General features: G+C 39.9%; 1 protein-coding gene across 1 annotated transcript in view; it reads left to right on the top strand.

Annotated features, from left to right (window-relative positions):
- Positions 1 to 1,364: 1,364 nt before the first annotated feature.
- slc6a9 (solute carrier family 6 member 9) overlaps positions 1,365 to 9,971 on the top strand; it is an 80,002-nt gene continuing 71,395 nt past the window's right edge. The window contains exon 1 of the mRNA XM_085253308.1: positions 1,365 to 1,687. The gene's annotated coding sequence lies outside the window, so the exon portion shown is untranslated. The remainder of the gene's footprint in view (positions 1,688 to 9,971) is intronic.

Genomic DNA, 9,971 nt, shown 5'->3' with positions numbered 1-9,971 from the left:
TTGAAAGAAAAATTATTGAAACCTTCGAAAACCTGAAGAACTACTGCTCAAAAGTACTTGGAAAAAAATGCATAATAAAATGTGTTTCCTTGGACGCAAATTATAAAGAAATGAGGGGTCGTCCAGTACTTTACTTTTTCTTGATATTGCAAGACTGAAAAGAATTTTTTTTGTAATATTATCAGTACATTGTTGATATGCAATAGATGTTCATATATTTATATATTCTTATGGGTATATATGTGTATTGTTTATTTCCATAGGTTTAAGGTTTATGTCCATAGTGCTCATTCAGCAATTTGATTTTCTGGAAGAAATATAAAGATAAATGAAATTGTCAACTTCAAACTTATCTTTAACTTTACCCAAGAGCCAGCTGAGGTAACTGAGTTGCTTAGAGGTTGTCAAAGCCCACAGAGATTATTCCACAATCCTATTTTGTTATACATTAAAAGAAAAACTTCCGAATCCCCATAATTGCCATATTATTAATTTCTAGATTATATAGTGTTGAAAGAAAGAAAAATGTAAGCATCTATTTGTGGATCCATTTGCTTTCATACCTTTATTGGCATTATAGATAGACATTATTATACGGCGTTCAACATGAACACCTTCACCATAATGTTGTTTACCACCCCGACTGTAGGAAAACCCTCACCTCCCTCCTCTCACTCCAGCCTCTGACCAGCACCATGCCGGCGTGCCTGCTTTCTCCTCGGCGTTAAACCTAACGAGCCTCCAATCTGATCTCTCCAGAAGCAAGGTAGAAGGTAAAGCCCATATCTGCATGCCATTCAAAAAAACCCTCCGGAGTATTATCATTCATTCTTCAGCTGCGTCTTATCATCCGCCACACACCCATCATGTTTTCTGTGGACGCCCAGAAGCTTCATTCTATCAGCAGTGGCTTACTGCACTACACAGCCTATAGGCTACCGCACCTGTCTGGGGCATCGCATGGACTCATTACCTCTGCCTTTATTGGGCTCAATTCGCTTCTTCATCAGAGCACACTAACCCATACCGGACATACAAAATGTCAGAAAACACGCACATGCGGTGAGTCACAATCACACTGATCTGCGAGAGGAACCGCTGCAGTGTAACAAAAGAGAAAGCGTTCAGCACACCGCTGAACACGTGTAGCTTCACTAATTATGCATTATGTAGAGGGGGAGGGAGTGACAGGCACCTACATCGTGTCACAGCAGTTTAAATGCTCCCGTAGTAATCTACAATGTTTCCATGGCACCCAAGTTTGGCTTCTAGTCACCATATAAGGGCTTGTATTCATATATAGAAAAGGCACGTGCTGTTCGGGATCGATACTTAAACGCGTAATTGGTGAGTGTCTGAAGGTGGCCATGCACTACAGTGAGCAGATACAGGGTAGCACCGCCAAACTGACGCAGTAACCCGCATCAATAAGAGCCTCTGACAGGTCTGTTCAGTCAGTGTGCCCCACATGGTCGCCGATTTTGGAGTAAAGCGAAAGAAAGAAAAAAAGGAGGAGCTGCTGTTGGCCAGGCGGTGACAGACGCCGGGGGGTGGACGACAAAACCAAGGTGATGCAACTTCCAATAAGCCAAAACTGGCGGAAAAACTTGTACACAGTGCAGAGTGCGACCAGGTGGCAGGATCACCTCTACACGGCCAGATCTCCTAATGACCGGCAAAAGAAAAAGTAGGTTGTGTTTCAGTTTTTCACCTCAGTGGTCTTTTAACGCGGAGTCATTAAGGAGCAACTTTGTCTTTTACCTCGTTGCGCGTCGAGCGGCTGATGTTAAAGGGAGACAAAGCGTACAGCCGGCGGTCTCGGTTTGAAGTAAGGGTGATGATTGCTCTGGTAACTAAGTGATGTTGAGGAGCTGTTATTTTAACGGCAGCAGGGAACACGTGGCACTGCTTGTAAACCCTCCTTGTTACTACTTGAAGGGGGAAAGGGAGCATTTTGGGGGGGATGCTTGGAGATGATGTGGTGGTGGTGTTTGGGGGCGGGATAAAGAAACTGAAGGGGGAGGAGGAGGGAGGGGGATTTCCGCGGTAGAATGTTCTTACGTCCTCTCCCCTTTCTTCCTGACAGATACTTTGTCTCAAGGGTGAAAGGCTTGTATCACTAACAGAGACACTGTTGAATGAAATCAAACAAGCCCACGTTTGAACTACAGAAACTTAGTTGTAGCGATCTAACATGCTAGATAGGTTTAGAGTTGGCCTCAATCAGCAATTGTCCAACTTGATCAAACACATTTTTTTTGTTCTCATGCAATGACATTGCGGTGACATGGTTGTGGCCTTTGTCAAAGTGGGTGGGAATCAAGTGCAGCGGTCAGACTCTTTTCTTGGCACCGTCTTGATCATTCCTGACAGCTCTGTTGCTGCTATTCTTCCTTTCTTACTTTGATGCTGTCTACCATTACATATCTGAAAATTGCTTGTGCTCATAGTGAACTTCTTTGAAAACTTCACTTTTAGTTACATGATTTGTTATGTACCTTAAAGTGAATAACAAATTATGTACCTAAGGTAAGATGCCAATGTTACATTTATTTAATTCAAGTAATGGTTATTGAACTTCTAGTGTTATTACTGATGATAAATGCTGTAATGGCCTGAAAATCACAAAATTATGCATTTCTTGTAATATTACAGCAAGCCAGGTTGTTGTTGTTGTTGTTATTGTTATTATTATTATTATTATTATTATTATTATTAGTGGTAGCAGTAGTAGTATTTACAGAGAATTTCTATACAGAAAATTAAAAGTATCAAATCCCTGATGATGTTAATTGAGACAACTTTCAGTTTTACATAAACAAAGATAAACATCAAATAAAGAGTTGCTGTTTCATTGATGATAAAATGAATCATTGTGTCATCAATGGTGATTCTCTAGTTTTTCAATGCAGTCTAAGCTTCCCACTGATCAGTAAAGAATTAATGTGTTCTGTATGCTTCAAGTGCATCGTCACAACTTATTCAAATTGTTTGTTGGGCTGAATGATAAATGTGTAGTATGTCAACAGAGACTGTGCATGCATTAACAACAGTCCAGCCCACTATAAAAAGACATGCCACCCTTTTCCATTGAATCTTTACTCCCACAAAAGAGTACTTTTCTTTAACATTTTCTATTTGTTTTCCCGAGGCACTGCTCTCTAGGCCACATGGGTTCCTTTACCGTGATCACAAGTCCAGCCCTCCTTTGAGTGTTTTAAAAGCTAGTGAAAAGTAAATTACCAATAAGAGTGTTATTTCAACAATATAATGTGGTAATTTAATGCTAGAAAATGAAAATTAAGCTTTTCCAACTTTGTTATGTCTCCAACACATCCTCATAGCTAAATAACAATGTTTATAGGTAGTGACTACTGAACTGTCAAATCTAACCATTTACATGAAAAACATCAGTGAGTTGCTCTTGCTCACATGGTTTCATAATGCACTTCCTGACACACAGTCTCATTCTGTTAAAGAGTTCAGGTTTTCTACAAAACATGTGTGCATCTGAACAATCCAGGTTATACAAAGTGGAGAAGGGGTCTAGACAGGGCTGACAAACCTGTTTTGATAGCTTAATTAAGGACATTTAAACTTTAAAATGAATAGCTTTGTGTACTTAAGCTATTATTCAGTGGCTTACCTGCAAGTTTCTTGTTGAACATTGAAGGGGAAGTGGTAGTGTAGGAGGAAGCTCTAACATTTGCCAAGTGGTAAACCAGCTACCAATAGTTAACACGAGCCTTCATTTTTCCTACTTTATTAAATAGTTCATAAAGTTATAAGTGATAAAATTTGTTCCCCATCACCGGTTCTGTAAAGTTAAACCCTACCTGTAAGTTGTCACATTGGTTCCTTATGTTTTCATATATGAAAAGGAAATCCTACCCGTCTGGAATTGGAATGCCAACATCCAAAGAACAGTTTCAAAGTTAAATGCATTAGGCCTTGGTTGCTGGGGGCTTTCCATGAGTGTTTTTTTTTCTTCACTCGCCTCTTACCACTCTCCATGTGTTTATACACCACTCGGCATTTAATCATTAGTTATTATGAATTTCTTTTCCACAGTATGTGTTTTCTTCTGTCTCCTGCCCCTCATCCCCAGCTGGTCATGGCAGAGGGCTGCCTCTCCCTGAGCCTGGTTCTGCCAGATGTTTCTTCCTGTTGAAAGGGAGTTTTTCCTTCCTGCTGTCACCAATTGCTTGCTCATAGTGGGTCGTCTGATTGTTTAGGTTTTCTCTACTTGAGACAACAGTTGTTGTGATTTGGCACAATATGAATGAAATAGACAACATGAATTAAAGAAACTGTCAGCTGGATGTGGAAGTAGTTAAGTCTTAACACGTATGCCATAAAAAAGGTTATGATAATATGTCAATGCTCTGTTTTAAAAACATGTTGTTGCTCACTTAATCTTTAACTAAATGGTAACTCTGGGGTTAAAAGTGTTGCAGAAGAACTGCATTGTAGTAGGTTATAAAAACTGAGCAGGGCTGGCTCCAAAAACTGGTTAGTTGCCGTGGTGATGTTGGTGCCTTTTTGGATGTTATCTGACAAACTGTGTGACAGCTTGAGAAGTCTGTGGTCCATTCATCTATGTTCACTCAATCATCATCCATGTTTCACCTTGTTACTTAATCATCAAGTTATAGAAAAACTGTATCCTTTGGCACTGATTATCAGTCCAGATGTCAGTCATGTGTCACAGAAGGGTTTCATGTGCTTTAAGGTATCTTGCAACACATTTGTCTATAGCTTTGAATACCTGTAACTGTGGAATTTTCCCATGGCTTGCATCAGACAGTTTTCACAGAATGCTCTCAGATATTTCAGTGTTATTTTTGTGAAGCGTTGGGTCGGACATGTCCAGATGTCTGGAATGCCCAGACAACTAGAGCAGAAGATGAGCTTTACGCACTGAAAGACATCAAGACAAAAACAAAAGAAAACTGAGCAAAGGTATGCAGAGAAGTAGCAACACAACATCAGCGGGTTAGCTGTGGTGTCACAGATCTCTGTAATTAATAGCTGTAATTGCAGCTGCTTTGAAGTAGGATCAAAATGAGTAATTGATGGTACCGTTAAGTAATGCATAAAAGCTTTCTGTTAAACTCCGCCCTAAAGTGGAGGAGATGACACTGGACTGGTTTAAAAGGGTGGATGGATTCTAGCCACAATATATGTTACCACCACTAGGGGGCACCGAAGTTCCTCTTTACTCTTGCTTTGTGGTATTTGTCCTCAAAGATCATGTCATGAAAAACATCAGGTGTTTTTTGTACAGAGCCCAAGTGGATCTGGTGCAAAAATAATCTGCAAGGAAATCAAAGGCAGCTCAAAGTGGGGGGGAAATTACTAATTATGGCGACCCTGCTTATGTCCTGCATTTTTTGCTGGACTGACATATTTTCACAAAATCCACAGCAAAAACCTGCATATTTTATTCAACTTCCAAAAGAATTTGACTTACTTTTCATTTTAAAGAAAAAATTCTTTCTGAAATGACAGCAACTGTAAATTTACACTGTTTTGGATTTTTTTCCACTCTTCTTTGCAGAATTTGTCCATGTTCGACAGGTTTTGAGCACAACTGGCTTGTTTATGCCAAAAAATCTCAATTGAACTTGTGTCCAGATTATAACTGGGCCTGTTATGCCTTGGTTCACTGACATCTGACCTAAACTCTGTTAAGCTCGGTGATATCTGAGTCACGATGGCTTTAGTTTTTTTATCTCTTACTCATGAGCAGAGGGAGGCACAACTAGCATGAGGGATCTTAGTCTGTGGACCCCTGCCCTGGCTGGAATTTAAACGCTGACTTATTGTTCCAAAAAGAGTAATGCCACTACGCTATTCAGCTACTATTGGAAGTCCAAGGTGGTCACAATGGTAATAGGAGTGTTCGGAGCTGTAACCTCTAAAGCTTCATTCGAGACACAACATCAAAGGTCTCTGTGCTAAGAAGAACTCAGATACACAGAACCCCCAATCTCTTACTCAAAAATGCTGATGTAACAATACAAATTTTTGCAGCTGATAAGACATCAAATCAAGCAATAAAGTTTCATCAAAGGATATACAGGGTGGGCCATTTATATGGATACACGATAATAAAATGGGAATGGTTGGTGATATTAAAGCCCTGTTTGTGGCACATTGGTATATGTGAGGGGGCAAACTCCTCAAGATGGGTGGTGACCATGGTGGCATTTTAGAAGTCAGCCATCTTGGATACAACTTTTGTTTTTTCAATAGGAAGAGGGCCATGTGACACATCAAACTTATTGGTGATGTCACAAGAAAAACAATGGTGTGCTTGGTTTCAACGTAACTTTATTCTTTCATGAGTTATTTACAAGTTTCTGACCACTTATAAAATGTGTTCATTGTGCTGCCCATTGTGTTGGATTGTCAATGCAACCCTCTTCTCCCACTCTTCACACACTGATAGCAACACCGCAGGAGAAATGCCAGCACAGGCATCCAGTATCTGTAGTGTCAGGTGCTGCACATCTCGTATCTTCACACCATAGACAATTGCCTTCAGATGAACCCAAAGATAAAAGTCTAAGGGGGTCAGATCGGGAGACCTTGGGGGCCATTCAACTGGCCCACGACGACCAATCCACTTTCCAAGAAACTGTTAATCTAGGAATGCTCGTACCTGGCACCCATAATGTGGTGGTGTACCATCTTGCTGGAAAAACTCAGGGAACATGCCAGCTTCAGTGCATAAAGAGGGAAACACATCATCATGTAGCAATTTCAAATATCCAGTGGCCTTGAGGTTTCCATTGATGAAGAATGGACCCACTATCGTTGTACCCCATATACCACACCAAACCATCACTTTTGTTGTTCCAACAGTCTTGGTGGGATCCACCCAATGTGGGTTAGTGTCAGACCAATAGCGGTGGTTTTGTTTGTTAACTTCACCATTCACATAAAAGTTTGCCTCATCACTGAACAAAATCTTCTGCGTGAACTGAGGGTCCTGTTCCAATTTTTGTTTTGCCCATTCTGCAAATTCTGTGCGCCGATCTGGGTCATCCTCGTTGAGATGCTACAGTAGCTGGAGTTTGTAAGGGTGCCATTTGTGAGTAGCTAATATCCGCCGAAGGGATGTTCGACTAATGCCACTCTCCAGTGACATGCAGCGAGTGCTACGCTGTGGGCTCTTGCTGAATGAAGCTAGGACAGCCACTGATCTTTCTTCATTAGTGACAGTTTTCTTGCGTCCACATTTTGGCAAATCCAACACTGAACCAGTTTCACGAAACTTAGCAAGCAGTTTGCTAACTGTAGCATGGGAGATGGGTGGTCTCGTAGGATGTCTTCCATTGAAATCTGCTGCAATGACCCGGTTACTGCGTTCACCAGATATCAACACAATTTCGATCCGCTCCTCACGTGTTAACCTGTTCAACATGTCGATGGCTGTGAACAAAGAGAAACTTGTAAATAACTCATGAAAGAATAAAGTTACATTGAAACCAAGCACACCATTGTTTTTCTTGTGACATTACCAATAAGTTTGATGTGTCACATGGCCCTCTTCCTATTGACAAAACAAAAGTTGTATCCAAGATGGCCGACTTCTAAATGGCCACCATGGTCACCACCCATCTTGAGGAGTTTGCCCCCTCACATATACTAATGTGCCACAAACAGGGCTTTAATATCACCAACCATTCCCATGTTATTACGGTGTATCCATATAAATGGCCAACCCTGTATATTTCATCCACTCATGAGGGATCAACAAAGACTTACTGTTTTTGCACTAATGTTTGAGGGGTTTTCCAGGAATGGTGATGCTATTTTCAGAGAACTTGATGGTCAGTAGGTAGGGCTTTACGATTATGACCAAAATGATTATTTTTGATCAATATAGAGATCATGATTATTTTACAGTTTTGTTTTTTTTATTACACTTTCATGTAAGGATAACACTGCTTTCACACTCATGTTGCGCAACATTCCTAATAATGTAAAACCTTTTCGCCTAAAAAATAAAAATAAAAAAAAAATAAAAAACCCTTCTTATTCATCTAAATTCAGTGCAGCTTGTAGAAGAAATATAACAAATAGAAAGATGTTTCAAGGCTTATCACAAATTAATTCAACAGGGCTTTTACCTTTATACTGTGCTGTGTTCCTGTTCATTAATGCATGTTTGCAAGTGAGTTGTTTATTCACCTGGCCTCAGTGCATCTCCTACAATCAAAATGTAAAATATTTACCTTCATTCATTCAGGAGTCAGACTAAAGCACTTTTTGAAGCACTTTTTACGCTGGGAAGTAGTAGAGACTGAGTTTATTTATTATCATAAACTGCTTGAGATGTACAATCACAAGGAGTCCCAACATATAGTTACTGTATGACAAAACACAGTTGACAGAGTAAGTAAGGATGGCTACAGTTGCTACAAATATCTCTACACCAATAAACACACAGATGACGCAAGAAGAGATACAAACTGAAAATTCAGAAAATGACAACTCAGAGGCAGGAGTTCAAGTTGTATCAGCAGTATAATGCAGTTGTTTCCGTCCTTGACGCAGTTTCCATTTCAGCATTGCGTTCTTATCTTTTAGTATGATGCCAGGTCTCTCTTGGAAATGACATTTTTAATCTCAGTGAGATTTTTTTTTTTTACCTGGATAAATAAAGGACTAATAAAAAATAGTATAGTAAAAGTAACAGCCATTCCTCCAATCCTTAAACGCTGTGGCCGCTCCACCATTTTCCACCTCCCAGCACATATAGCATTCCATAGAGGTCTGGGAACTGAGGACACCGCTTGCTGGAGCTTTGGGAGGGGAATGTTTTCCTATTCTTGTCTGATAAAAGATCCTAGGTGCTCAATGGTTCTTCGTCTTTGTTATAATTATTGTTTCATGATAATCCAAATATTTTTAGCTGTGAAAGGCCTAGACTTCTGGCAGGCCAGTTCAGCACCCAGACTCTCCGACTCTGAAGCCATGCTGTTTTAATGGGTGCTGTATGGGGTTTAGCATTGTTTTGCTGAAGTATCCAAAGCCTTCGCTTAAAAAAAAAAAAAAAAAAAAAAAAAAAAGTAATTTGGATGAGAACGTGTTGCTCTAACACCTGCATATAACTTTCAGCATTAATTGTCAGTGGCTATCCACCAGATGTGTAGGCTGCCTATTCTACAGACTCTAATGCAGCGGTCTTAACCTTTGTTGCCCCGTGGACCGGTTTATGTCCGACAACATTGTCATGGACTGGCCTTTAAGGTGTCACGGATAAATACAACAAAATAAAACCAGTACCGGTACCAAGAAAAAGAAGATTAACAATAAAAACGATTTTAAAAAAAAGAACAATAAAAAACCTGAAAACCATAAATTTCACACCCACCTCAACTCTCGCGGCCCGGTAAAATTCGACCAGTCCGTGGCCCGGGGATTGGGGACCGCTGCTCTAATGTACGTCCATACCATTAGAGATTCAGGCTATTAAACTGAATACTGATAACAAGACAGATTGTCCCCGTCGTCCAGAGGATGTGGCCTCTGTTTCAAATAGAGATGGCACGATACCACTTTTTTATGTCCGATACCGATACCGATATCATAAATTTGGATATCTGCCGATACCGATATGAATCCGATATAGTGTTTTTTTAATCAACAAAACTGTTTTTTAAATATCTTGCTGCATTTTGTATAAGTTCATACTCAAGTTTAAAACAACAACTACACTAAAGCTATTCTGTTATACCTGTATGCAAAAAAAAAAAAATTTCCTAGTTCAGCAATACTGATCAATCTAATAAACTTAAACCTACACCATCCTCCCTATTCTGGTATTTTAAAGAGTACTTAGCATAAATATTAAGCAACCTAACTAATAGGGTTCCAACTCCCAGCAACAACAAAAATAAATAAATAAAAAATAGGGAACCACCCCTCACGCTCCACCTCATGATGCTTAATCGACG

Source organism: Mchenga conophoros, linkage group LG18, assembly GCF_057382185.1.
Source record: "Mchenga conophoros isolate Kocher_MC1m ecotype Shallow Benthic linkage group LG18, M_conophoros_male_GT1.1, whole genome shotgun sequence".
In the NCBI taxonomy this organism is placed as follows: Eukaryota; Metazoa; Chordata; class Actinopteri; order Cichliformes; family Cichlidae; genus Mchenga; species Mchenga conophoros.
Note: the sequence above shows the minus strand (reverse complement) of the source record. Positions and strands in the feature narration are given on the sequence as shown.